Source organism: Buteo buteo, chromosome 9 (genome assembly GCF_964188355.1).
Source record: "Buteo buteo chromosome 9, bButBut1.hap1.1, whole genome shotgun sequence".
NCBI classification, from domain to species: Eukaryota; Metazoa; Chordata; class Aves; order Accipitriformes; family Accipitridae; genus Buteo; species Buteo buteo.
This window is the reverse complement of record NC_134179.1, coordinates 18,693,102-18,719,560: the sequence shown is the minus strand read 5'-3', so window position 1 is coordinate 18,719,560 and position 26,459 is coordinate 18,693,102. Positions and strand designations below refer to the sequence as shown.

At 40.8% G+C, this 26,459-nt stretch overlaps 1 long non-coding RNA gene across 1 annotated transcript in view; it reads right to left on the bottom strand.

Moving 5' to 3' along the window:
- Nucleotides 1-563: 563 nt before the first annotated feature.
- The window catches only part of LOC142034393 (uncharacterized), a 471,960-nt gene continuing 446,064 nt past the window's right edge, over nt 564-26,459 (bottom strand). Inside the window, exons 7-8 of the long non-coding RNA XR_012651641.1 lie at nt 2,274-2,411; nt 564-606 (exon numbers count right to left, since the gene is read on the bottom strand). This is a non-coding gene — a long non-coding RNA (uncharacterized LOC142034393). The remainder of the gene's footprint in view (nt 607-2,273; nt 2,412-26,459) is intronic.

Genomic DNA, 26,459 nt, shown 5'->3' with positions numbered 1-26,459 from the left:
AAAGGACACTACTGTCTACTGGGAGGTTGTGCTAATCTGAAGCACATTCTTTTCAATTGTTTATTTCACCCTTGTTTGCAGATTTTAAGTTCTCAAATCCTCCCTAATAAGGACAGTGACCAGAGTGCTAGAACATATGTACCTTTTATAAGAACAAAATGAGGAGCAATATTAAGATTTCCTCCTGTTTTTCCTTTTTCTCTTTTCTAAAGAAAACCTTTTATTCAACCTTGATGCCATAAAAGAAGGTGATGTCATAATTTATGATATTAAACTGGTTACTAAAATGTCGTTACACAAGTGATGTTTTAATTGATGATGTTAAACTGGTTAGCAGGAAAGTGTCAAGTGTCACTTTCATGACATAAACTGCCAGTTATGATTATATAATATCAATTATTCTTCGGAAAACCGCATTAGATCAGTTAGTTCTGAACCAATGTAGTTGGGGCGGGTTCATATTTTTTTAAATGCTGTTCATCCAGTTCTCATTATTAGGAGGAAAATATACTTTGGATACAGTTTAGACTTTTATAACTCTCCCCTTGAAACATAACACCTACCTTTCTCATTTGCCCTTTCAGCTGCCATCAGATCAACAGCGAGCTAAAAAGAAAGCAGTGAGACAAATTTTATAACCTTAACTGAGATTGTTCTCCAATCTTACAGAAACCAAACTTTTAAGTTGAAGGTAGACAAAAAATAATTTTAATAGTAGGTTAAATATAGAACATTAGGATTTGCTGACAGGATGTTGGTAACTATAAGGCCTGCTTTGACGCTGGATCTCCTAAAGCTTTAGCATTCAGCTGTTCTCCAAATTCCTCTAAATCTTATTCAGGCACAGAACCAAAAGAATGCATTAATATCTGAAATGCATGTAGCCAGATCGTAAAAACTTAATCCCTTCTAGGGATAGTTACAAGTAAAAGCAGCAAGTTTAGTTCATGTGTACTCTCTGGGTCCAATAGCAGTAGGCTGATTCACTGCTGATGCTGATCTGATCTAGCAAGTTTATAACATTTCCCTACGTCAAAGCTGCACTGTGTTCCTTGCTGTCAGTGACACATCTCTGGCTATTCAGAGATGCCCTGATAACAAGTTAGATGCAACATAGCAGGATGAGATTTTAATGGGAATTTCCCAGCTGAAATCTTATCTATTTTATAGGAGCACAGGTACATTCACATTAATGAGGGAGAAAGCAACAGGCAGGTCTATCTCTTGGTCAAGACTATTGGATTTGCCTGAGTTTAAATAAGAGGATTGCTCCCATAGATTTCCCCTTTTGTAAAATGGCAAAAAATTACAATGGAAAAATAAATGATTGTCGTGGTTTAACCCCAGCCAGCAACTAAGCACCACGCAGCTGCTCACTCACTCCCCCCCCCCACCCATCCAGTGGGATGGGGGAGAAAATCAGGAAAAGAAGTAAAACTCCTGGGTTGAGATAAGAACGGTTTAATAGAACAGAAAAGAAGAAACTAATAATGATAATGATAACACTAATAAAATGACAACAGTAAGTAATAAAAGGATTGAAATGTACAAATGATGCGCAGGGCAATTGCTCACCACCCGCCGACTGACACCCCGCCAGTCCCCGAGCGGCGAATCCCTGCCCCCCCCCCCCCCTTCCCAGTTCCTGAACTAGATGGGACATCCCATGGTATGGAATACACTGTTGGCCAGTTTGGGTCAGGTGCCCTGGCTGGGCATGAGAAGCTGAAAAATCCCCGACCATAGTCTAAACACTACTGAGCAACAACTGAAAACATCAGTGTTATCAACATTCTTCACATACTGAACTCAAAACATAGCACTGTACCAGCTGCTAGGAAGACAGTTAACTCCATCCCAGCTGAAACCAGGACAATGATGTACATCCACGCAACCACACTAACCCTGAGAAACAGTGAGGACTCCAAAGCCAACAAAAGTTGGCTGCTAAATAAGCCACACTATTACTTTCCTGAACAACTTCATGCTCAGATCAGTGTTGCTTTACAATAATGAAAGCTGGTTGTGGAGATGACTAAAAGGCCCACACTTCACTCAGTTACCTATACTAACTTTGATCAGATCAGAAACCACACTTCATGGGAGAGGTCTTGGAGGTTTGATCAAAGTAGTTGTGGAAGGTCACAGGGAGTTGCTGCAAAGAGGCAAGGGAGGAGTGTGCTAAGAAATACCCAGAAACACACACATGATTTTCATTAGGTTTAATGGAGATGGTGGAAGTTAATCTGCAGGGCAAGGCTTTAAAAACTTACCTCATTATTTCATCCAGGCAAAAAGAATCTGTTGTCTCCTTTTATGTCTTTTGTTCTCTACATGGCTTTGCAAGTAATGGATTTTGGTGTCATCCCACCTCCCCCATCTTTCTGACAAGCTTAATGATGATTACAGACCTGAGTTCACAAAAAAAAAGGTTAAAAAAAAGTAAAAGAAATACAGAAAAGGCGAAAAAAGGAAAGAGAGATGTTTAGTACTGATTATCCACATGTACCAGGTGTTTTATTACCCACATATCTCTAGGTAGCATTCTACCTGTCAGATTTTAGGGATGTACAAATTGCATTAGATATCAGATCTTTAATGCAGATGGCCAAATAATGCCAGAATTTTGAAAGTTTATCCCCTTAACCTGCTATCACATCTACTCTATTCCACAGACATTCTCACTGGAGCCAGTAACTATTTTTCTCTTTTTCCTGATTGGCTATAATTATTCAAAATACACTTTCAAGCCAGAGAGAGCTTGCATCAGGCATAAAAGCAATGCATCGTATCATTCTAATTTACATAACAAGTCAGATAAAATCTAAGCATTAAAGTGTGCACACCTGTTGACATGACAGAAGGTTGAAATCCTGTCAGACAGATGCCTCTTACAAGAAAGTTGAGTATAAAAATTCTTTCAAAACCTTAGTAGGTCCAATCTGCCCATCCATATAGTTGCTGCATCATGGAAACATACCCATAGCGTATGGTAGTACCAATCAATCTGCAACAAGGCTCCAGCTTGCAAAAGCAAAATTCCTTCTAACATTTCATTGTAACTGAAAGAAGGCATCCAGACACTGGTGGGTTTTTTAAAATTTATATCATAATTTATAATTGGTTGTTAATTAATGTCAGATCACAGTGGAATTCCTATGGAATTACAGAGAGGAGCCTCTTTAATTACCAGTTTATAATTATAAATCTCATTGGAATGAAAAACACAGGAACTGTAATAAATGATGATGATCTTGGAAGACTTCTTTTGACTAATAAAATCTTCAGTTATGCATCCTGAGGAATTTTAGAACAGTAGTCTTCATTTGGGGCAGAAAACATTTTCCATGATGCAGGATTCCCCTTCTTCCATTATGCAAAAACAAAGAGAAAAATTCTTAAATGTTATTTCACAACTAGAGCAATTACATCTTGTGAAATGAAAAATACATCTCAGGTCTCTTAGCACTACATCTTGCAATCTGTGTACACCATAGATCACTAAGGTAAGACATTTTCCACTGTTCCTCTGTGGTTTTGTCATTCTCTACTGATTTGCCTGCAAAAAGCCATGGAACTAACCCCAGCTGCGAAAGATCCTCTATGCAATAGTATAGTAGAGGCCTGCAGCTTACTGTTCAGGTTCTCATGATCTGTGCTATACTTGCATACAATCAAGGATGAAATGATTAGTATTGTGCATGTTCACTGTTAATTAAGTGTACCCACAGCAGTTTGTCCTATGTTCTGCTGCACACATTTGTACCTCCCTAACCACCCGTGGGTGGAGAATTACAACTATAACTGCTTTACACCTGTACTCTACAGACCAAAAGCTGATGCAGTATGTATGTTGTTATGACTCTATTCAATCATCTTTACCTCCTTTCAGTTTAACTTTGGGTTGGAAGAAATGAAACAGAAGTTGGGGTGCCTGCCACATGGAAGCAGCCCTATAAGAAGAGTTCTCAGTGCAGGAACTCATCTCTGCAACAGATACAAGACACAGGAGGAGAAGGCAGCTGCCTCCCTGTCTCATCAGTGCCATCACAGCATGGGACCCCAGCGCAAACCTGTGCACACACATCCCCTGCTCTCGGCCAAAGTCATTCACAAGGAGCCCTTGAACCTTATCTTCAGAGCTTGGTTGGGACAACGAGGAAGATACTGATTTGAATTCTGATACTGAATTTTGAATTCAGCAGCAGGTCCTGAACCTCACCAGCTTGTTTATATGTCCCAACAAGCCCAGTCACTTTCTCTCATTCTCCAGACTGCTAGTTGCTGCTTTCAGCTATCCTCCCAAGACTTGTTTTTCCTCCACAAGGACATACGTAATTCATATGTTGAGCCCCTTCTCTGCTGCTTCTAACAACATTGTTTTCTCTGCTCCTCACATTTCCCCCTAGTCATCTCATAGTTCTGTTTCTCCATGCCTTTGAGACTGCAGCCCTGTGCTTCTCCCCATGTCCCATGTACAGCCATGGGAATCTGTAAAACTGCCAATGCGCACTTTGTAAAAAACTTGCTGCAGATCTAGTGGGTTTCATTTTGCAAGCCAAGAAACCTGGGCTTACAACATAATTGACACTATCAAATTGAGTGAGGAACTATGGTCCTCACCTAAAATAAAAGACACACACAGTGAATTAAAGGTCATGGTATAAAGAACTGTGCAGAGGAACACTGAGAAATAAGAACAAATGTAATACAGGCTACAGCAGAGTTAAACCAGAGATGAATTTGGCTAAATAAAACATAAGAAACCTATTTCCTGTACTAATTACTCTGCTTCTTAAAGAAGTGTAATGTTGGCATCAGCCTTCATACTAAATTGTACCACAAAATCCCAACACTTAACAGTGTTTTAGCCTACACATTAGGCAGGCATTTACCAATTCTTATTTTGCCTAGCTGTTGTTTATTCACTGACAAATTTTCATTGCAGGTTTCATCAAGTGGAGAGATGCTCCTTGAATAGCAGAACTGCTATTCAAGGGCTTTGAGAAGTAACCACACAGTATTATTTGATTATCCGTTTGTTTTTCATTCCACTTTGCAAAAGTGTCCCTTTGGTAAATGCAGACCAGCAGCATCAACAGGGCAACTTCACCACCAGACAGTGCTTTCCATGGAGTACATAGGTTACAGTCACTAACACAGGCAAAAGGACAGCTTGTTTCTTCTCATTCACTTTGTCAGCAGAACAAAAACAATGGCACATTAGCAACAGACTTTCATATGGACACTAGACTTAATCAGACTCAAGTTTGCCTTCCCTTAATTCACAGGGTCATGCGAAGGTGGGGAGAAGAATTTGCAGTTATATCATTGCGGGACTGCATTCCTAATTCTGCCCGAGATAACGGAGCCCCAGTGCCTTGGATTGCTGATTATTACAATCACCAACAGACACACATACATATTCAGGGAAAGTGTTCGAACTCTCACATTTGTATTCATTTTACTTTGACTTGACTGGAATCGTAAAAGGAATGTGTAAACGAGGAGAGCCTGTTGCTGAAATGAAGTTGAATTTTTTCCCCACAGAAACTTGGGTTCATGACAGCTTTTTGCTGGGCAGGACATTAGCCTTTTGTAATTTATTGCTTTTAGATTAAATCTGGGGAAACTCAATATTGCAGTTGAATGATTAGAGCAATACCCCTCAGAGTAATAAATTTTCTTTGGTGCTGTGCATCTCCCGATCATGTTTCCCTTCTAATTACATTTACATAAATGATATTCTGCAAAATTAAATTAACATTCAAACCGTTACGCTGGCAAGGAGAGACAAAAATTAGTTACAAACTTACATCCCTAAAAAACCGAAATGACACCTCGTTCTTTCCACAAACTGAATCACAGCTATCCCCCAAAGTGTCTCACACAAAACTGATTATTCTAGTTGGTTAATCACTGACCTAGATGCTCTGCTCCCCCTTTTGGAAGTTTATAGGGTAAGGTCCTGCTTTCCACAGGGTCTCATTAAATAGAACCAATTGGTGACAATCCAAATTTGGTCAGCAAAGTGCTCTATTCAGACCTAGATTTGATTTCTACAGTTTTGGCCACAGCCCTTCCTCAGGGCTTCCCTGTCTTGGCTCCTGCGCACCATTCCTCTAGTACAGAGCCAGAAGGTGTTTGGCAGGGCTCCTTGTGAACTTAGACGCAGTGCTGTGCTAACACCCTCCTGACCAGGCTGAAGAAAGATGTTCTTGCTCTTCATACATCCACACCAGCATGCTGGCTGGCTAGCAGCGCCATGCTTTCCTGGGCTGTTCTCCAACTGACTCATGGACGCAGGGTCTCACGGAGCAAGTTTTGACTTGCCAAGAGGAGGGACCATTATCCTGATGAGAAAAAGAGTGCCAGCCTACTGCTGGTTCATGAAGCCAGTCTTCAAACAGCTTTTCCAAGATCTGAAGTTTAAATGGACTGTGATATGTAGTGTTGATTTGCCTAAGGCCACTAATCTCCTGACTACTCAATCTATCTTCTCAGCGCTGTATCAGGAACAGCAGCTTTTGCAGAGAAAAATTGTTTCCTAAGACCTACTTGGAAAGGCATGATTTTTGTTGTTCAGTAGAGGATTTGCCCCTTCAGATACCCACCCACCATAAAGACAAAGTACATCCATCCCCTCTCTACTCTCTTTTGATGCCATTAACAAACCATCAAAATACTTACACAAAGAACACATGTCCAATTCTATCAGCGTGAGGCACCACTTGTTTTGTTGACCACGTGCCCACTACACTGAAAATCACAATATTTTCATTCAGAAATTCAATTACTGAACCTTGTCCTGCCCTCCCTTATAATAAAAAGCATATACTGCAACATCTCTAGTGATATCAATTCTTATGCAAGTATACTCAAAGAATTTTGAGGCATTAGTAACAAAAAAGGAGAAAAAAAGGTATGTACTATATGGCACATACGCATATACATATATAGTCGCATCTGGAACTAAATCTGTCAGCTCTACCGCAAGTGTGTCTATTTGAGTGTGAGTATACTGTCTGTAAATTGGGCATATTTCAATGGGGGAAAATACAGTATCCAGAGAAAAGAATTAACGTAAAAATGTCAAAGCTGCTGATTAAGTAAAGACTGCACATATATATGACCCTACTTTTCAGTTTGAAACCTGGATGACTTCAACAGTTCAATTTTTGAAAACAAAGTTTGCATTCAGCGATTGAATTTCCTTGTTTAAACACATCAACATTTGCAATTTAGCATATTTCAGTTTACTTGGCAAAGACATTGCTGGTTTCCCCCCCACCCCAGAAAAGCTGGGCAGCCTGGAATGTGTTTGAAAACCTAATTTAATTTTCCCTAAACTTCACAGTTTCTATATTTCTATAGGTCCTACAATAAATACAGCTAATTAGTTGTAGACATAACATTTAGAGACCGTATTTTCTCAAAGTGTTTGATTGCAGTGAGTCATCTGCAGGACAGTCCTCTTTCCGAGACTGCATTTCATTCCTGTTCACCTCACCCTGGTAAACATAATGTGCCAAACACTCTAGAATTTCTGTTAAATACGCTCGTCTCACAGTGTTATGGCCCAGGCCCATTCAGAGCCATAATTGAATTCTTTGGCACACAAAGCACTTGGAAAGACGAGGCCTATTTATATGTTTAGGACCATATGACAAACATCTGTTTCACTGCAAGGAATGCTGGGGTATAACCACAGGTACTGAATGCAAATCACATAGGAAATCTTGGTGCAGGTTCATTAACCATGACTCCTGAAAAGGACATGAGACCCAAATTTCCATCTAATGGAACAGACTCTTAGCCTGTGTAAGACTATGATGAACTTTCCGTGAAATCTACGAGTCAATGAAAATTCAGAGCAGTCAAGGAGATGGGGAACATAATAGCACCAGACCAGCAGGTACATTTGCAACAACAACATTATACAACAAAATTCAATAAACCTTTCCTTCCTCAAGGACTCCAAACTATAGTTCTAGAAGACAGAACAATATAACTAAAATGTCATAACTAACTTCCACTGCTAGCATTAAACTTTAATTTACTTTCTTTCATCAGTCTGTTATATTATTCCATTATCATTGCCATGGTATTTCTTCCCCATATTTAAAAAACAGCATAGCTTCAAGACATGTATCAGCAAAGCACAACAAATATATGTCTGAGAGTGCACTCAGTGAATGATGGGAGAATCCTTATGATTAAGAAAAGCAGTAAAGAGAATATGTGAGGCTTCAGCAACGTTATCAAGAATTCATGACTACACACGGGTGTGATTCAGATGGCTGAGGTTATGAGACTTCAGGCGCATTGGACAGTGCCTGTGAATAAGCCAGGACCATCTGCCACCCACAAAGAGAAAAAATACATCTATCTAGAAGCAGGGTTCTTTACAAGCTTTCTGAAAAAGCTCCAAGGTGGGGTCCAAGCATTTTGAAAGGTTGTGTAAAGCACAGATACCTCATTTAGCTCCTGATCCAGGAGATACTGCAGCTCTGAGGAACAGAGAAGGGAGAAGAAATACATACTTGCCAAAAGGTATCTCAACAACAAACACAAAGAACACCTGAAGGAATGGCTGATACTTCCTGTTCTTCAGAATAGTGGAAAATTGTGATCTTATTTTATGTCTCAGAAATACCATGGAGAAGACGAGATTCAAAATTGCATTTGGAGACTAACAGGAGCAACCAGAATGATTATGAGCTAATTTTACCATAAAGGTCAGGCTCATCCCTGTGTATCAGAGACTATATTAGTAAACACTCTTGACCACTTCAGAACCTCTCTCATTTACCACCCTTTGGCACCTGCTTTGAGCAAGAACCCAACTGCCCAGGGGATGGGATGGGCGGGGAGTGGCTGCATTTTGGGCTGCTCTTCTCAGAAGGTAGGGGGTTTTTTTATTCTCCTGATACAATCCTCAGGGAATCCCAAGGGCAGACTACTGTAGCTGCAAGAGCAGCGCCACTGCGTACACAAGGCATGGCAGCAATTAAGAGGAACTGAAGCTTGCTCTCACAATGCCCATGTTTCTCCACTTCTGCATTTTGAACTGCCTGATTTTTGGTGTTGTTGATGGTGTTCGAAGATTAAATGTTATGTGCAGCAACAGATGTTAGTGATCTCATTTAAAGCTGAATACGTTTTTACACATGGTTTGGTTGTGCACCAGGGGCCAAGAACTTTGGCTGTAGATAAGCAAAATCAAAATCTGTTTTAACTGGCATATTGAGTCCATTGTCTAGAAACATTTGCATTATGAGAATGAGATCAAATCTGCCAAGGGACATTATAATGTCGTGAAATGTAATTGCTCATCACAAAAGAATGACTGGAAAAGAGTGGAAAAGTGGTGATTATGGAGCTGTGTACCAGTGGCCTAAATCTGCTCAAAAGCTCCACTAATTGCAAGCAAACACAAACTTGGGGAATAGACAGAGTCACAAATGTATGTATAGAAAACAACCAAGAAAGAGAAGGCAAGGACATTCTTTGAGCAATAAAGCAAGGAAATACTAGAGCTTGGCAGCTTCTGCCCCGCTTTGACTGGATGGGTGGCAGCTATTAAAGGGCTGTGCCAAAAAGATCAGTGTTAGGCTGGATGGGATTTCCCTAGGAATATGTAAAACAACAGGCCAGGAAACAGAAATGCTGCGATACTGATCCATTTTTTTCAAGCAGTCACAGATTCTTAATGCAAATACCCACAGCCTACATCAGAAGGGAATCACCAGGAAGATGTCCCAGGAGCTCTTGTTAGAACTAATGTATGTAAGGATTTATATTACTACTGTTAGTAACATGGGAGCTGTGTTCTCTTTGGAACAGTTAAGGAAGCAGCTTGAAACGGAAATGTAGGGCTTCAAGGCATGAACACACAACTTTTGCATCAAACTGATTTTGATGGATTAAAAACTGGAATCAATTGATAAGAAAATGGCTGCAAGTATTTGACTTGTCTTGGGGGAAATCCCTGGGAATCTCACACACCTTTGCAAACTGGATTCAAACTGTAAGAAAAATACATTTCTCAAAGAAGCAAAGACAAGAAGTAAGAATCTAGGTGGTGTTAAACAGTATCATAGAAAAAAACAAGGGAAAACCATATAACAGCATTAGGCTTTCTGAATAATCTAGTGCACTCAGAGCAACTTCCTACAGATTTGTCAGCCTTAGTTCATGTCTACAGACGTGTTTCTCCCCTTCCATTGCTCCACTCACTTTTAGACAACACGTGAGCTTGGTGAATGTGTGAAGAAAGCAGAGAATAATTATCGTCAGTCGTAGCTTGAGGTATCTTACCTATTTAGCAGTAAGTCATGCTAGTGGCCTAGAGGGTCCATCAGGTGACTTTCACTGAATTCAGTGAGCTAACAAAAAAGATATCCAAAGCAAATTCATGTCTCTTCTAACAGAACAAGAGAAAGATGACACTCTCTCCTCCCCAAAACCAAACACAAAAGTCACCCAAATCCCAAACCTACGTTTATATTCACTAAAAGATGAGGATTTCCTTCCAGACCCCTGTCCCAAAGGGGAAGGTGCTCTGCTGTGTCCAGGAGGTAGAACACAGGCACCAGCAGTGTCTTCATAAATGCCCCAGCTATCTGGTCAGCCTCAGATGTGCATCAGCATGACCCAATTGCTGAGCAGGGTAAAGAAAGTGTTTTTCCCAGGGGTCTATTAACAGGGACCTGGGAGATATGAGTAGACATCATGGAGAAACTCCCATTGACTTCAAGGTTCATTAAGCACAGTCAGTGTTGTCAGAACTGAGCTCTTCTTATACAGGCAAAGGAGGTTTAATGGCACAGTGCTGGAGAAGCCCTTTTGTGTCTCTTTGGTGTGGAGCACAGTGTTATTCTCAGAATCACAAACCTATTCTTTGGCTAGAATAAAAACATTTGATCGTGTTTTGCTGTGAAAACATTTTGATTTGCTGTACTGTCCATGATTAATGTTGGTCTTTCAAAAAAAATGTTTTCCTTTGTGCTATGTAAATAAAGCTTCTTCCCAGTGTTGTTGAAATGCTGGCTTTCATTACGCATGGCAAAGGAGAGGCTGGTGATGCTTTATGATCTTTAGCAAGCACCACAGACATTTCTGCAATATGAAATAAAAAATAAGAGCAAGTAGCATTAAAATGGTCTTTGAGCTAATTTCTCTAACCAGAACATGAAAGTTCTTTTTCATTTAGTGTATGTGAACAGTGTTCAAAACAAAATAAAATCATTCTGAAACTGAGTCTTTGTTTTTCTGGAATAGAGTCAGAGTGCTGGAATACAGTCAAAGTAAAACCTTCTTTTTATGACAACTGAATTTGAGTATTGGATTTCTTATTTGATGTGACATCTCATCACAAGATCCTCCAGGCACTGTGCATGGATCTCCTCTAAAATATAAACATCCGAATATTATACTTTTCTATTTCTCTGTGGTAATAATAATTCACTTTCACATCGACTTCTTGGAAGGAAAAGCCAGAAGTGTCCACAACTTTTTATACCATATACTTCTCTTAAATAAAGGTGATCATGAAGACTCTTTCCCTCCCACTGGTAACTACATCACGTTGCAGTGGATATGACACTGCTGCTGGCTTTCACAGAAAGGGATTTTGAACAAAGTCTGGGAACAGGGACAGTTCTTCAGGCAAAGTGGGGCTGCATGACTGCATTGACTCCTGTCAAATTTTGCCAATCATATCATCAGCTGATGATATGTTTCTCACTGGTGAACTTCCTTTGAACATGATTTAATAGCTGAATCAAAGCATGAAAAATTCTCAAGTTAGCTAATCTCGGCAGACCTTCAGGTCTGCGGATCACAGTTTGGAAACTACTGATTTAATAAATCTTCCATCATGACGGCTAACAACAGATTGCACCTCATCCCTAAGTGGCCTAATGAACTAGGTTTGGGCAATGTGAGAGGTGAGTAGTATCGAGATCTCGCTGTTTACTGAATAGCAGTGCAATGCATATGATTTAGATGACATCATTTTCAGGAGATCAAAAGGTAGAGTGCGTTCCAGAAAAGAAAAACAGTTGTATCAAAATAAAAGGAAGCATCCTCAAGTTTCTGTTTGTTATTACCCTGAAGAGTTTGATTAAACATGGAGATACTTCTGCATTAAAGTAATGTTTATTTTTAACAGGAGGTTAAAGCTGAGATGCCAACATGGCCTTGTTTGCTGTAGAAATGTGGCAACTCAGGGATATACAAGTTATGTACATCCAGAAGACTGAAATTCAACCTGTCATTCAACAAAGATTTTCCTATTTCATACCAGCACAAATTAACCATATTCTTCTGACCATCCAGGACCTTCCCAGACCCAATTACTATGTCTCTGATCCTCTCTACATTGCCCCCTACCCTCACCAATACACAAGTACTAACTCACAGACTATTTCTCACAACACATTGTTTCTTCTTTGCTGCACCCCACCTAGGAAAACATGTTCTGAACTGATATCCCAGGCTTCTATTCTGTCATGTCTTCAAAACTCCAGCAACATTATTTTTTAAAAGATTGTGCATCCTTTGAAACAGAAAATGTTTGCATGATCAGATGAAAAAAAATCCAAAAGTCAGTGGACTCCTTTACAATGGACCTCCCTGACTTTTCAGAAAGTCTTGTCATGAAGAATATAACCTCACTGCTTTCCTGTTCCACACATCTCCCAGCAGTACGTTGCTTCTTAAGGCAGAGAACGCAGTACTGTAACTAATCTGAAATGAAGGAAAACATTTAACCTACAGTCCCTCATATTCAGAACAAATAACTGTCTCCGTGTCCCCTGCACATATTTGATGGAGTCAGAAACAGGTTATTAATGAAGAATAACTTCATAAAAATGAACTCGCTCCAATCAGTCTTCGGGCACTACAACATCAAGGGGAGATGCCAGTCAAGCAGCTAATATTAAACCTGTAAATCTTTACCTATTTAGGATGCTTTAATCATTTCCTATGAATTAATACCATAAAATGTGACTTATAGCTTAAGGAGGAAGATCCTTATAACCATTAATACACAAATTCAATCAACAGACATTTGGAAATTACAGATTCACTGGAGCTGTGTGCTGCTCAACAGAAAAACAATCCTGCCTCGTTCTCTGAAGAGAAAGTAGGGCTTCAAATGATGGTATAGGTGTAGTTTCATCAATGCTACATTCCAGGAAACCTCCTTACACAGGCTTTCTTCAACAGATGGTCTTCTTAATTTGGTACAAGGTACAAGATTTATAGACAACCCTCAGCAACATGGGGAGTGCTTAAGGTGCCAGATGAAGCAATAAACAAATGGGAGAGCAATGGTCTCTTAGCAAACAAATTTTCTAACCTTTCAAGGATTGCTATGACCCTGCTGGTCCCACACATATATCTGTGAGAAAATACAAAATCATTTAGGGTTGTTTTTTTAATATGGAAAAGTTATTTTTAAGTTTGTCTAGTTTTGCTGCAAATTAATAATGGCAGCCAACAAGACCATTGAAGCATAAAAGCGCAGATATGTTGAGCTTATCAGAAACAGAGGTCTGCATGCAGTCTATCTACCACCGTCTCCAGTTCACCTAGAGATGGCCCAGCTGTTTCCTCCTAAGCAATCCTACCTCTCAGCCTCTAACATTTTCTTGTGACTGTCTTGTCACCACTGTGTACCAAACATGACTAGAAACAGGGACATTTGTTCCACATTTCCTCCTCTCTCTCACCACAGGTGACTCTGCCAAGTGCCCATCACTTGGTCTCATCTATTCTTGGCTATCACTTATTTTTCTCTTTCCTTTGCCCCATACATACAGGCTCATTCATCTGCTGGTCCTTCCTCTGTGTCACTGATTCTAATGCCCCTTTTTCTCTCTGGCATCCCTGCAGATTCATACACACTGTATCCCTTAAGTATATACAAAGATTCAGTTTAATTCTTTTCAAATTTAAGCATTTGCTTGAGGTGCCAAAAATAGAAAATTAGTTGCCCTTTGTTTCCTTTATCATCCTTGAAGAAAGACAGTATGTTGACAGGCTGACTCGAGTATTAGCTGAGCAGAAATGCTCTTTGGAAATACCTCCTGGTTTCTACTGACAAGAGAAAGTTTAGGGTTACTGGCTTTCTAATACATCACTAAAGTTTTACAGGGGATGGATGCAGGACAAAGTATAAACATTTTTCCAATCCCTGATTTGTGATTCTTCCTCTCTCAACCTCTGTTTCTTTTTTCAAGATTCAAGTTGCTTTGCCTTGTCTGGTTTATATGGACAATCTTATTTTAACTAAAACAGAAGCTTGAGCCACCAGTTCAAGAAGAGTTTTTGTAACTCTAGTGTGGAGAGAAGGCAGGTGACATGCTCTTCACATATTATTGTAAAGTTTTCCAAACAACTTTTTAATCTTTGACTGTTTCAAAAGCCAAACTACCCTACTAGTACAGACTGATATTTATGCTTTTATGGAGAGAAGGAAAAAAAAATAGAAATTGGAATCATGAGTACTCATTCAGTAGCTGAGAGCAAGAGGTTTTTCAGACAGCTAGAAACTCCTGCAAAGGAGAACAGATAAGCTTTTGCCTCAGTGCATTTAAAAATTCCCTTTCTCCTGCTCCATCTTTTCCCTTCTTCCCTGATCCCTCTTCCAGCATATGTCTGCTAAAGATCTCAGCCTGAGGAACATAACTGGGAGGATGCCAATCTCCAATTCATCTTGGGATCTTAGAGTTTGATTTAATTTTCCATACGGCCTGACTGCTTCTTTAGTAATGATGTACATCCTGGCTAGCCTGACAAAAGCAGCACTGGTTTTCCTGTAGAGCACCAGCATGATGGAGTTTCATAGGCAACCTGATACATTTGCTACTGGTCCAAGCACAGCAGCACTTAGACAGCATCCGGCTTTGTTATAGACAGAGAAAATTGCCAAAACGTCTATTAATTTCAGTGGTGCCAGACTAGGCCCATGGAAACAAGATGGAAAGGATAAAAGTCAGGGAATGTGATACAAGTGGGAAGACAGAGCGGACAGCATGTTTTGAGAGAGGATGCAGAAGAAGAAACACACAGTGAGAAGGATGGGTAGGTGCAGAGAAAGGACTGTTATTACAGGAAGAGCAACAGACACTGTCTTGAAAAGAATGCAAGGAAATTTTATAGTTATTGTTCAGCAGTATCTTCTTCTCCTTACTAGAAGGGTTATGATTGATGATTCATTTTTTAAAAATGAAACATTTAGCTCAGAGTGGCTTTGGAGGGTTTCAAAGCAAAGAACAGCTGTCCATGGCAGGAAGAGCTGGTTGGATGGTTCAGACTACAAGTTCAGCTCCTTTTGTTCCCAACACCTACAAAACTTTTTAAACAAGAACCTTTCTGACACAGAGAGATGTAAAGGAGGAGAGAAAAGCATACAAAGAAATGGAAAACGGAAATATATAATAAGGGCTTTGTCTGTTCTCTTTATTTAATATCATGGGACTATGAATTTTCCTCATTCTCCCTCAATGAAGTCTCTAACTATGTATCTTTGGCAGCTGACACAGCAGCAATAGCTCCAGTTTGATCACTATGAACATTGCATTGGCTGCACTTTCAAATCATCTCAGCACCCAGCAGCTGCTGATTTTGTTGCCAAAATAGGAGACACACACACTTTCCTACCTGTGTCCTAATAGCAGAGATTACACTGGAAAATACCATCAGAACAAGAATGGTTTTACTTGGCAGAAACAAGATGAAACCATGTTTGTTGAGCAAATCTCACCTTAAGTCTGAACTGGTTAATCTATAGTGAAGGTCTAATTTACAGACAGTGGAGCACTTGAGTCAGTCATTTAAAGGCAGTATTGCCGTCCAAATACCTTTTTACTGAATATTATTATAATTTAGGAGTGCACAAGGACATGAGAACTGTTAGCAGGACAGTGATTTCTGGAAAGAAAATGTCTGACAGTCAGATAAATATTCACCTCAATCTAGATTAAAACCAGCAGAACTTGCACTATTGAACTCCATCTTCCACACTGCCACCCTTGACACACACATTTATACACCTTTGTTCTGTACTCTTCAAAAGTCAACAAGCACAATTTACTGTAGGAAATTGAAAATGTAAGCTCTTGGCTAATGTCAGCAAACCAAACCAAACCAAACCAAAACAGAAGAAACCAATTTGCTTGCCCATCAAAATACAGTGTTGCATTTAATGGAGACCACATAGTTGCAGTGGGAAACACATTATACTCACTTAAGATCCAGTTCATTAAATATTCCCTATATTCTTGGTATAAGAAAGAACAGACCACATGTATGTGGGAGCATAATTTCCTGGAGGCAACATTTTATCTTTGATTTCCATTAGGACTTTCCTGCACACACCGCTCAATCCTCTCTGTCTAACTGCCCCTGCTGTGCCAGTGACCATATAGTATGTAATGTCAAGTCTGTCTTCGACAGGACTGGGATCAATTAAAAGGCCCAATATTCAAATTATATGCTCGACTCCCAAAGCGTTGCCACACTTATTCCCTGAGAATAACAGAAGTATGGCAAACTGTTCCACTGCACCTGGTTTTCCGACTGCATTTTGCATTATGTTTTCAAAGTAACCCAAACCAAATTTGTACCCACTGCTTTCCATGCCCAAGAGGGCTTTGAGCAAGAGCACTGCAGGCCTGGATTCACCCATCCTCAGTTAGGTGGCATCTCAGTTAGGGGATGACTCACCCAGGCTCCATAATTAACAGTGGGCTACAACCTCTTTAGGAGATGATTCATGTGCTAGGTGGGCTGAAAAACTGCCTAAATATGCTCATTTCTCTCTAGTAACTGTAAAAGATTGTCTTTGTTCACTGGGCTATTAATTTAGTGAGGTGGGATTAACCTGGAACACAATTACAGGTTGTGCAGGGAGAGGCATGTGGAATCAGTGTGTGGAAATCCCATCGTGGGAGCAGCTGTTGGTTCAGTGATACCCCCAAAACTGGGATCAGAAAAAAAAATTAGGAGGGGCACAAAGTTCACAAGCTGCTCCTGAAATCTCCAGCCTCAGGGAAGAAGACAGTAAAAGTTTGTGAATATAAACAGGAATTTTACGGGAACTTGACAAAACCCATACTTTTATAGTTATTTGCACATAATTGCCCATCACATAATTCACTGCAGAAAAGAGATTCCCTTTGATTGCAGTCAGAACTGGCGTGAGCCCAGGCATTTCTGAACAGGGAAGGAGCCAAACCCCACTTTAATCTGGTCTGGGGAGCAAAGGGAAGTCCTACCACTCCACCACACTGCGAGTCGAATTTATTTAGCTCCTTGTAACTCTGCTTTAGCTATGATTTGTAATGGAGACTGACTTTATTCCTATTTGTTCTCTCCAACAAATAAGCTTTAAGTTTATGTCCCTTCACTGGCTCCCTCTCTCTGACCTGAAACCAGTCTCCTGATTAACGAGATATGGAAAGTTTTAGGAATAGGGCCAAACTGGGGTGAGAGTTTTCTTTTTGGCTCTTTTCAGCTTGCATAGGGCTGTATTATGGAAGGCTGTCTTGCTACTCAGAGCAAGAAAACCTTGCAAACATTACTCCAGAGTTTCATCAAAACTAAAAGACTGTACAGAATTCTTTTGTTTACTTGAAAATATGCAGCAGTAACCCCAATTCATTCACCCTGAACAAAATAGCTACAAACATTCGTTTTGCCAATACACAGGCCTTAAAAAATGTGTAATTTCACAGCAGCAACAGAACATTTATATTGCAAACGTTAACCTAACTTCTAAGCTCCTGTAGGAAACTCTAAAATTGTTTAGCAAGAAAGGCTTTCTAAGATTAGAATCAAGCTGTGAGAAAGAATAAAAAAAGAGCATTCATTTAAACATTTTCAGAAGCCCCTAAAAATGCCGTTTTCACACAGTAAATCCGCTGCACTTGAATGTCTGCTGGCTTTCTGAAAGGAATGCTCTTCACTGGGATGCAGCCTGCTGTGGTCAAGTATGATGGAAATAAAAGTGTTGCTAATGGTGATTGAAAAGGATTCCCACTGCTGCTGGCCAGCATTGGTTTTAGATGGGCCAACTCTGTCGAACAGAGAGCGACGGGAGACAGTAAACTTTCTCTAAGGCTCTCTAAACTTTGAGTCACCTCTGCTTCCCTTCCTTTTAATGCTAGCCTGTCCCGTTGTTTCTCCACAGAGCTTTGTATTAACTCAGTCTGGACCAGACTATCACTGGAAATGTAAAGATGCAAATTTTCACACAAACGGAGCAACACAAAAAGAGAAACGAACCATGGGAATGAGCATTAGCATAGCAGCAAGTCAACAAGCTCAAAATACTTCTTCATTGTGGGTTAGCCCAAGAAACGAAGTCGTTACTCAAGGGTAAATATCCAGCCATCCACTTTAACTGTGATACTTTATATTGACAGCAACTATCGGGAGCAGGGCTCAGTTGTGTCAGACATCTTGCCTTTCTAAGAAAAATCAGCTTTGCACAGGCACACAGAAACTTTGCTCGGATAGTAAGTGGCAAGCCTAAGGGCAGCCAGCAAAGCTGAGGCAGGGTATCTGGGAAAGTGGGAATTCGGCTTCCGTCTCCTGAATCCCTGTTTGATGCATTAAGCACAAGACATAACTCTCCTCCTCAACAGGACTGGACTTCTTTTAATGGCTTTTCTGCCTCACATGCTGCAGGATCAGCACGGCTCCACTGCAAAATTCCAGTAGTGGCTGATAGTTTAACAGGGCTCCGTCTCTCCTTATAGCTCACTAATTACATTGCCTCGAGATTTCAGAAGTATCCTGTACTTTCATCCTCAGAGGGAACTTGGTAATCCAGGCCCTCAGCCACAGTGAAAGAAAATCAATTAATGACATTAAGGGGGAGAAAAAATCAGAAAGACTAAGGAAAACCTGTCTTTCCTGCAAGTGGACTTCAGCTGCCTGAGCACTAAAAGGGCAGGTATCTGCTCGGCTTTGCAACAGTGATGATGCTGAGGACATGTGGGGTCCTTCATGGTTTTACTTGGATGTACAGGTGTCCCCCACACCTCATGGGTCTCTCCTCCCTGGCCACAACTGGAAAGTTCGTATGGCTGCATGGCTGAGGAACCTGAGCCAGCTGAAAACTAACTTAATAAAATACAATAAGGGGTTGCTCAGGCTGGGGTGATGGTTGCCTCAGCCAAGATGGTTGTCCAACAGTACAACTTTTGGTGTTTAAATAAGTGATCAGCCTAGAGCCTCCAAGGTAGGAACAGCAGGGTGTAGAGTGGGGGGCAGTAGTAGGCTACACACTTTGTCCCAGATGCGTAATTTCTGCCTGAGTTGAACAGCAAGGCTAACATGCTTTGTTTTATCCAGACTGTCTTGACTGATCCACCCCAGCCCAAACCATGGACCCCACCAGCATCTGCTAGGATTTCAGCTCTGCTGTGCTATGTTTACTCACTCTGTATGCCTTGACAGGGGACATAAAGAAGATGAGTCAAAACTTAAATGTACTTTTAAAGGAGATTTTGATGGCTGCAAAATACTTTCAATTCAATGTATACAATCCCAGCAATAAAGCTGGCCCTATTTAGGCTATTTTCAGCATGCTAAGAGTATATCAAGGTCTAGGAGACAATCTCACATGGCACAATGCAAGTAGTAATTGGTCCCTCTTCACACTGCTCTTTTTTGATCAGTCTAGCTTAGCCTTCTTCAGCAAAATGCCAAGATGTGGATCAAAGACTCTAGAGAGCACTCACTTTCAGACCCCCAAATACACACAGAGGTGCAGCAATTCTTGATGTGGTTTGGTTTTTTTTCTACTCCCTCACAGGTATCTATTGCAAGTGGTAAACATTTTGTGCTACCTTTTAACATACACTTAACGTTACATCGATAACTGAAAAATACAACTTTTGCACATCACAGATATTCATTCACCTAATCCCAGTCTCTGGCAAACTCCATTACACAGCTGAGAGGGTAGCCAGCTCTCAGTCAGTCATTGTTAACCCAACCTGTTTTCTCTACCTGTGGAAGCTGGCTGGGCCACTGGGAAGTTGAATGTGCCAACAACTGGTTTGCCAAGAAAGACGTAAACTGGCCAGAAGACAGAAGCCTAGAAACTACGGTGAAGCTCTCATTTTGCGTGCAAAAGTATGACTGTGCAGGCACTGTGCAAGGAAAGCACGCAGGACTGGTTGGAGTAATGTCTTTTGCTCTTGCCCTAAAAGCAAGCTACCTCTTCAGTGGGTTCACAGCCCTCCCTTCTGCCTCCAGTCACCAATACACTCCCCAGCTTGCTCATGGGAAACCTGACACTAAGCAAAGAGCCTCACAAATCACTAAAGTGGGGATGCAGTGGACATGCATATACTGAATAGGGAGAGCAGACCTCAGCCTGGCTCCCAGGGAGGCTCCCAGGTCAGAGAGCCAACAGGCCTGTGGGCACAGACTTAGGTGCGGCTGCAACACACCCTCCAAATTATGTTCAAATGTCAACTGTGAGCGTTGCAGAAAAATATCGCGAAAGGGCAAACAATGCAGTTCTCCCAGTCAGGGCAGTGCCTGCTACACTTAGGCAGCTCTTTGCACCGAGTGTGCCGCTGGCCTGCACAGTCACAGCGGGCAGGAACAAGAACACACGATCTGCTATTGCAAGTGTACAAGTACTCAAGGTGACCCCGATGACCGCTGTTTCTGAATGGCCATAAACCATCAGCCAAGATGTTTTTCTGGGTTTTTTTCCCTCTGTAAATCACAGGGTGAGGAAATGAAATAAAGAAGCAAGAACAGCTGGGAAGAGCACATAAGAAGCTGTGGCATTAAAAGCCCTGGCTTTTCTGTCTTGCTACACCTTCTCCTGACTTTTTAATATATTCATTACACTTGCCAGACTACAGCCTCATCTTCATCCTGCAGATCTCACTGAGCAACCAGGATCTACCTCAGAACTACCAAACTGGAAGTGTCTAAAGACGAGGAGTCTGTGCATCTCAAATTTATTCTGCTCCTATCTCCCAAGAGAGTCATTGTGCTCTCTTCTGCCTCTGATTGCCTTTTCCAGGTTCACCTTGCACTCATTTTAGACCTTTGCAGCAGTGAATTATCTGGATACTGGTGTCTGCAACCTAGTCTCAAATGCACTCTTGTCTTTACAAGAAACTAAATGTGCAAATAAAACCCCACTATGACTTCTTTCTTAGGCCCAACAGAATTCTAATAAAGACTTGGTTTCCTAATGAACTAAGAAATTTCTTTTATAATTAAAGCAAGACTAGAACTTGGCTTGGTGGCCATAACAACCTCCATGTGCCTCACCTTTTCCCCAGTAAAAACAGGGTTGCTGAACTATGCAGAAAAGCTACAAGTGAAAACATCTAGGTGAGAGAAAGACATTATTGTGTTAGGAAACTTCTTAGTATATAACACAAATAACATTGTGCTTTTAAGACACTGAAGGGGAGCAGCAGTTTCCTATTGGAGGGACCAGCAAACACGAAGTCACACAGAAGAAACAGCTAAAGATGGGGTGCTACTGAGTAAGGGCTATGCTATCCCTTATCTCCTTTGGAGGTTGGTAAAGGGCTTTCCAGAGTCCTGCTGTGAATTTGCCTCAGTGTTTTTTAGGGGCCTTTAAAATGTCATTTGTCACAGAATAAATCCTGGATGTCTGGTTATTTTCTGCAAGGAATGCTCTTTGCTGGGCTGCAGCTTGCCAAGGGTCAAATATGACAGAAATGAAGTGTTGCTAATAGTGATTGAAAAGAATTCCTACTGTTTGTGGCCGGTGCTGGTTATTAGAGAGGCCAAATTTGTGGGACAGAAAGCAGCAGGAGACAGTAAACTTTCCCTAAGACTTACTAAACTTTGAGTCACCTCTGCTACCAGTGCCATTCTGTCAGACCTATTTGGAGTAAACTGATATTATAATTACTGATCTCAGCAAGGGCCTAATGTGCAACCTGAGGCACTCGTCTGCCTGGCTGTATAATTACGGATGGGCTGGGGAGGCCTGCAGGCACTGCCTGTGCCCCCCACCCCTCAAATACATGGGATTAGGTTACCGCTCTATCCAAGCTGCCGAGGACAGGTAAGTGAGCAGCAAAGACGCTGGCCTGCAATGAGAGAAAATTATTATTGTCAAAATCGACTGCCCGCTATTACAGGTTTGAATGTCACCTCAAAAGAGCTCCTTTTCTGACCCTTAAGTGGTGGCGTCTAAAGGGCTGTTTGAAGCAGGATTCATCCCCCTCTCAGGCAGCAAATATTGATGGCTGAGAACATTTTTGTTTTGTTTTAGTATTTCCTCCACCCTTTCCCCACCCTACTGTTTCTGCACCTGCTGGATTAAACTTTCACATAAAATCAGTTTTGGCTGGATATAATTTAACTTTATCCTCTACAGTCTCTTTTACACATTGTAAACACATTCCTTTAAACCCTAGGCACAGCTTATTATTAACAAGTTCAGTGCTGAGAATGTTTGTCCACCAAAAGGAGATAAACCACTGATTTTTAAAAGAGAAATGGGACCTTATTCAAGTAGACTGTAACAAGGAAGATGCACTAGAAAGCAGCAACATAAAAACCAAACACAGACTGAGGCCCTGGTGCTGTAAACCCTATATACAGGCTGACTTAAAGCAAGTGAGTGGTCCTTCTGCAAAAGGCGGTATATATCTGCCTAAAATTAAGTGAGGACAGAAACGTTGTGCAGGATCAGGCCTGGAGAACCAGGCCTGTGATAGATTGATCACCTTTGTGGGGTGCTGAGCAGGCTGCTGTCCTATTGATTTCTATAGCAATAGAGGGGGCTTAGCACCTCAGAGAATCAAATTTCCAAGCCTGGAAGGGACCTGGGCTCTGGAATGGATTAAAGTCACATATGATGTATTTGGAAAGGCCTCAATTCAGTCTCAGCACTCAGTAACAGCAACCACCATTTATTCTGGTTACTACAATTCATTTGGACAGTGTTTACAATATCGTCCCCTTCCTCCATTATTAGACAAACAACTTTGATAAGTAGCCTTTATTTTTTACAGCATTTCAGAGCAGAATAAATGCACAGCCCAAGTTATTTATGGAGTGAGCTTTCTGTATGATGTGCCTTTGCCAAGGAAGTGTGAATTCACATAGTGCACACGCTGTGTATGTTCAACCAGACAACAGTGACCCAGCAGTCAGCGAGGAAGGGGAGAAAGGAAAAACACATGCAAGACACCATCTTTTACATGTCATGTCATCAGAAAAATCCTCCCCATAAACTTTAGGGATCTACGTGCCAAATAGTGTTATACTGACTCAGAAATGTGATCAGAACAGTTTATCAGTATACAGGGCTTTTCACATTGGGCAGGGTAGCAAGAGAAAAACCTGATGCTTCATGTCCCTGTTTCTGCTTATTCCTTAGGGAATGTCATGTCAGTTGTTTGGGACAGTGTGGCTGGCCATGAGTACTCCAGATGGTTACAGAAAGGTATCCTCACTCAAAAAGCCTTTTCTAAAACTTTAGGATGAAGATTTTTTTTTAAATTAAAGGAGTAGAGATTCAGAGGAAAGGAGAAAAAACAAGATAAACAGGTTTTAATTCACATGATTTTGACATCTGCTACTGCAGAAAAACTTCTCTGCAGGCAGAGGACTTCATTCAAAACTAAATAATTGACAAATTCTGATTTCCTGTTATATCCAGCAGTTAAAGTGCAGGCTCTATCCCTTTGTGTTTCTTTCATTTCTGATTCTTCATCCCACCAATAATGTGGGATTATGCAGCAAAGCTGCACGGACATTGCCAAAGGAGCATTGGGTCATGGTCTCAGAAGCTTATGGAACAGTTTAACAGTTGCAGTAAGTTTAACTGTATGCATATTTATAAACATTAGCCATGGACTTGCTGTATTTCCTGATTTCCATTAAAACACACACAAAAATGACCATACAAACAGCTTTTGCTGCCTCATCCACTAATTAGACTTCCAGTTACAAATGCTGGGGCCACAGCTGAAAAATCCACCTCAGCACACCCCTAGCCCCCTACATATACAAATAATGAATTAACTCAGCACATCAATAAATCAAAGAGGCTAAACAGCTTGTCAGAAAAGAAAAAAAAAGTCAAATAAATAGCTTCAATTGCAAGCTCAGATGCCTTTGCCTTTTGGAATGAATGCAGTTCAAATGTTTACTGTATGTCCAAGACAGAAAGTTGATTTGAGGTCAGAAAAATGAAGAAAAACCTCAAAGGCTTCTCTGTGACAAAGACTGCAACATATTATTGTCCTGCTCCAAGGACAGGTTTTTCAACATGACTAGGAAGTTTTGAAAAACCTTATTCTGGCTTCCATAAAAAATTGTGCTCTTAAACCCAGATGAACCAAAAACTGTACTCTGCATTATTAAAGAGCAGCCAGTCCTCCCATTCCTTGCAAAGCACTTTTGGAAACCATCCCCTCCATCTAGACAAGATCAAAACCCATGTTGCTTGTTGCTGTAATGTAGAGTTAAATAATAATGCTAATTTCACATGTCATGTTACAGGAATGATTGATATAAATAAATCTGGGGTTGTTTGATAAGAAATATACAAACACGTCCCCTCTCTTTCAGAAAAGTTCATACAAGCCAAAGGCAAGCCTCTAATGTTCTTTATCAGATCATTCCTCATTTTGAATATTTTCCCATGACTTAGTGCATTTTTTAATAAAAAGATAAAGTCTTTTTATAGGATAGACTTCTCCTTGCACAGTTAATACTGGAGCAATCTCAGGTCGTTTTTCAAAATATTTGAAACCAGACTTGCTGCATTAACAAATATGAAATAGGGCAACAGTAAAAGATTAACTCGTGTCAACTCTCAATGTCTCTGCTCTTAAATTATTCTCACTTATAGCACAGCAGCACCTAAGAGCCTTCCACACGACCCCTTGCGCTAGACTCCATATAGAGCTGCATAGGAAGATGCTGTCTGAAAGACTTGCAACTCAGAAACTCTGATCTTCCAGTGACCTGTACACCATCTCCAGCTTTGCAGGGAAGAGGCTCTTCCAGCTCAGAGATGAAGACTGGCAGGAATCACTGTCTGTTTTATCTGGATATCAAAACTGCCTGGAGTAGCAACACTCAATGCTAAGAAACCTTTTGGTCAAGGCATAATGCCTGCTATTTCAGGCTATAATGCCATCCTCACCTCTACATGATTAGAGCAAGACTAACCTTCAAACAGTGGCGGCAATTATCCTGCTGTGGCTTGACCTTCCCTCTGAACCAGGTACTGCTAAATTCAGAAGACAGACAGACAAATTGGCACACCCTTTCAAAACTTACCACCTTTTGTGAATACAGATAATTTTCAAATTACTCCCTCAAAACTGAAACACAGTGCTTTTCCTTAAGTATTTGTCTTTGAACCTGATTCTCCTTGCAGCTGGCATGGCTAATAGCATGCAGTTCTCCATGCTTGTTCTTACACAAAATAGAAGCAGTACAAGACATGCAAAGGAGCATGCAGAAACTCATGAATGTGTCTACTCCAGGAGTCTAGTTTTAGAGATATCTCAACTGGCCATGGCATTCCCAGCTGTGTGGGAGTCTGAAATCACAAAGACGAGGTGTGCTTTCTTAAAATAAACATCAACCTCAACTCCAGAGAAGATTCCTTGGTGTTATTCACTGCAGCTGTAGTTCGCTACATGAACATTCCCTCTAGGGAGGGGAGTAACTCTCAGACAGGGTAAAGCTACCTCGGCCAACTTCATAACAGACCTGGCATAAAGACCTTTTTAGGGGATGGGCCATATACAGGAGGGACTGTGACCAAAATAAGAACATGCACCAGGAATTTGCAGGTAGTGTCTCCAGGGAGACAGTTATTGTCCTTGTGCAGAAGAAAACCTAAAACTGTTTTGAGATTCCTGCCACCTTTCCTCCACCACATCAAGAGCCAACAGAGTAGGGGAGGATACAGTTCAAAACCTGCCTTCCACATGTCATTTGTGCACCTAAAGGTTTTGTCCTTGTGACCTGGGCATCTAAGTCTTTTGATCTGACATGGAAGGGGAGGGACTTGTTTACAGAGAGAATGATTTCCTTCTTTACTGACATGAGTTGCCTCAGTGCTGACTTGTTTTATTACTTTTAATTACAATCAAGTACACCATAATTTGACCAAGATTGACATCTGCTTTCACTAGCTCTTAGAATTTGCAAAAGCTCTTCAAGAAATGCAAGGGAACCACTTTGGAAAAGCAAAGCGTTCACACCTCAGCATACATAATTAGAATGCAAAATTTTTAACTCTTTTTTAGTTTTTTTGCCCTGTTCAAGCTTCACTTCAGGTTTCTTAACATATGTATAGCAGTAAGTTAGGTCTATGAAGCAGTGCATCCATCTTGTATCACACAAAGGTACATTTGCTGCTGTGACAATCTAGACCACTTGCTCAAACACACCAT